This window comes from Propithecus coquereli, unplaced genomic scaffold (genome assembly GCF_000956105.1).
Source record: "Propithecus coquereli isolate 6110/MARCELLA unplaced genomic scaffold, Pcoq_1.0 Scaffold38, whole genome shotgun sequence".
In the NCBI taxonomy this organism is placed as follows: Eukaryota; Metazoa; Chordata; class Mammalia; order Primates; family Indriidae; genus Propithecus; species Propithecus coquereli.
This window is the reverse complement of record NW_012149507.1, coordinates 7,141,576-7,145,365: the sequence shown is the minus strand read 5'-3', so window position 1 is coordinate 7,145,365 and position 3,790 is coordinate 7,141,576. Positions and strand designations below refer to the sequence as shown.

At 35.0% G+C, this 3,790-nt stretch overlaps 1 protein-coding gene across 1 annotated transcript in view; it reads left to right on the top strand.

Moving 5' to 3' along the window:
* ROCK1 (Rho-associated, coiled-coil containing protein kinase 1) overlaps positions 1-3,790 on the top strand; it is a 182,152-nt gene that overhangs the window by 87,930 nt on the left and 90,432 nt on the right. The gene's annotated exons all lie outside the window — the stretch shown is intronic.

The following is a 3,790-nucleotide window of genomic DNA, read 5'->3' as shown; positions in this document are numbered from 1 at the left end:
GCCTAGAAAAATAGAAAATTTAAAATGGAATATCTCATCCCAGTAGAATTTCTCCACAAAAATAAAGGAAAACAAGGCTGCAATATTCTGTAAGTTTATGAGTGGCTTATTAGCCAAGCAGAGAAAGCTGTTCACTGGTGGCATGTGATTGCAGCAGCCAAACAAATGTGTAGGGATAAAAACTTGCTTAAGACTATTAGCCTTTGGGCAACAACCACTGCTCAAAGAATTGCGGACATTGGGAGCAACATCCGTAGTCAATTAAAAAACAAGACAATATTGAGTTGTTTTCCTTGATTCTTGTTTATTTGTGAAATCAATGCAGAGTTTGAAGTGACTGAAGAGTTAACTTGTATGTACAGTCTGCTCTTACAGACTCGGGAAAGCTTGGCCTTATTTTCTTTAGAGTATGTATCACAGCATGAAATTAACATATTTATGTATTTATTATTTCTCTTCCCTATAGAATATGATCTCCATAAGACCAGGGATCCTGTTTGTCCCCAATTTTCAGAATATTGTCTGTCACATAGTGGATTCCAAATGGATATTTGTTTTAAATATATCATCCTTGATTCTGATTTCTTCCTCACATATGGTCACTCAACAAGTTTTTCTGTTTCTGTTTTTTTTAAGTTTTTTCTCCCCAAATTTGTCCTTTCCTCTTCATTTTTCTTAGTGCCGCTAGGAAATGATTTTGGAAAACAGCTATCACTCATCTTCCTGTCCTTAATACTCATTGCTTATATGCTTATTGCTTTTATTATTTATGTCCTATCTTGGCGTTTTGGCATTAATTGGGAATATAAAATATTTATATTTACAATTAATTTTGATTGTAAATCTGAGCATATTTTGGTTATGAAGAATGAAACAATGAGTAACCATTTGTATAATGATGTCTTAGAATGCCGTATGCTGCCTAAATGTGTATAAGAGATCCCAGAGATTGTTCAGATTTGAAGGAGGAGTAGGAAATTATTGGTATGGGATGAGGAAGGAATTGACTAATCTGGGATTGTCACCAATTATGTCATAAAACACAGAACTGAGGTTAGGAAGGCCATGTGCCAAATAAAGTAAGTGGGACTGTTGTTATGGATATCCTTGACTGTCCCAGAGATTCCAGTTAAGACCCAGTCCAGGTTTCCCATATATGGAGTATGGAGATCTGGTAACATCCAGTCATCTAAGATAGGTTTAAGAACATCTTCTAGTGTATGTATCGTTTTCTTTCTTGGTTTTTTGTTTGTTTGTTTGTTTGTTTTGAGAAAGGGTCTCACTCTGTTGCTCAGGCTAGCATGCAGTGGCCCAATCAGCTCACTGCAGCCTCAAACTGCTGGGCTCAAGCAATCCTCCTGCCTCAGCCTCCTGAGTAACTGGGACTAAAGGTGTGTACCAATGCACCCAGCTAATTTTTGTTATTTTTTGTAGAGATGGGCGTCTTGCTGTGTTTCTCAGTCTGGTCTTGAATTCCTGGCCTCAAGCAGTCCTCCCACTTTGACTTTCCAAAGTGCTAGGATTACAGGCATGAGCCACCATGCCCGGCCATACTTATTATTTTCTATCTCAAAGGAGCCATAAGCGCATGAAGATCGGGCTATAATAGTATCCCCAAGGACTGGATTTGCTACATTACTACTTTACAATAAATAAGCTTCAGTTTTAAGATCCTGATATTAGGGTGGATATGAATAAATATTCCTGAGTGTTTAGGAAACTAAAGTCTACTTGGTTAGACTTTTTACCATTATGTTCTTCATTAGTTCTAGATTGGACCCTTGGCAAGATGAGCTAGGAAAACTAGAGACATAGAAACTCCGAGTTTGACTTAAAGCTGTAAAACAAGAGGCACTTACTGGTATGTAAACCAGTATTAGGGCAAGCTAAATCCAAAACAGCAGAACACAGAAAGATCTTTTGGGTTTCAGATGACTTGTGTCTGCAGTCTTCCTCAAGACTTTACAGCCTATTTATGACTCTGTACTTCGTATAACTAGAGCCAAGGATCCTTTCCCAGCCCCACAAGCTATTATAATAATACGTTATCCTGGTTCAGACTTTCTTATCTCTCATCTAGAGTATTACAGTACTCTTAAAATTTTCCCCACTTCCAGTCTTGCCCATGTTGAATTCATCTTTTACATATTCCCCAGAGTAGTTTAGCTGAAATGTAAGTTTGACTATGTTGTTTTATCTGCCTTAATTTCTTTTCATGGCTTCCTGCCCATAGCAGTAGTTTTCAAATTGTGCTTCTCAGGGACTGTATTATGGAAGACCACAAAGTAGATGAGGCTCTAGCCCCTTTCTGACACCTTTGATACCACCCCTTCCTCCCTTAAGAGCAGAGGAGTTTCTTTGATCTATTTTACATATTGAACTACTTTAAACTTTAATGTGAAAAGATTTTTGATAAATAATAATTTATACTACTGGCTTGCAGGTGAAGTTCAAGCTCCTTAACTAGTTTGGGGCACTCTAGCCTCTTTTACCAGTCTTTACTACACTCTTGATACTCCAGCAATACAGAATCTTTTGTGTATAGTTCCACTGTTGCCCATCTGCCTGTAATGTTTTTCTTTCATTCTCTCTCACTTGGCTAACTACTACTCTTCATTTTAGACTTTTTCAGGGGTGTTACCATCTCCAGAAAGCCTTTTTAGCCATCTCCCACCCAGGCAGGCTTGGGTTAGGTGTCCTCCTTAGTACTCCAAAAACTCTGTGCTTACCTCGCTTATTACATTTTTTTAAATTATTTTTTTCATTGTTTTTGTTTGATTTGCTAGAGTTTGAACTACTTAAGAGCAGAAACTATGTTGTAAAGTTATCTTTATATATAGCTCCAGTGATTATTGTATAGCTTGATGTGTGGAGGACACAAATATTTGTACAACAAATTAATTTATGATTGTCTATATATCTGATGCATCTTGCAGCGGATATGTAACTAAAGTTAAATGTACTTTTGTTATCCCTTGTGGAAATTTGCTCTCTGTCGCATGTGTTTATTGGTCACAAATGTACATGAACACTTGAGTTTAAACATATGTTTAAAAAGAGAGACAAGAATATTAATGCAGCTTTCATTAGGAACTAAAACTTAAGTTTAATAGCTGTTCTGTATTTTGTGCAACTCTGAAATGTGAAGCTTTTCCATGTAATCTCATGCCAATGTTGACCCATGTGGATTAAAATAGCCCTATTTTAATCTATGACCAAATTAGGAATTAGAATATCTATCCAGTGGGGATTTTTAAATTACTGTAGTTTGTAGCTTGACAGCTTTATATAAATAATTGCAGTGATTTTCACTGTACATTTTAAAATCTAGGTTCAAATAGCGAAATGTAATGATAAAAATACTAAAGGATTGCCAGTTGGAAAATTTACTGTGATTCTTTAGCATATTTGCCTTTGATATCTTAAATTAATTAGATCTTTTTAAAAGGATCATCAAAACTGATGTGATAAAAAGAAAATTTTATTCTGTTAATCTAAAATATCTACCATATTTCCTAAATTCAGATTTTTTTTTTTCTAAATTCAGATTTGATGTGTACTTAAAATACCAGGAAAACTAATTAGCTAATTATTCTCAGTTTTTGTTTATAGTGCAATATTTGTTTTTAAAGTATTCTATTAAGTCAGATTTTAATAAAAGCTTTTATTAGCTATAGTGAAGTCATTCCGGAATTTATTTTTAAAAAATCTCAGCACATTGAACATTTCTCTATTTTATAACTTGAGGTTTCACTATATATCAAATAATCCTTAATGAAGTTTTTTGTTG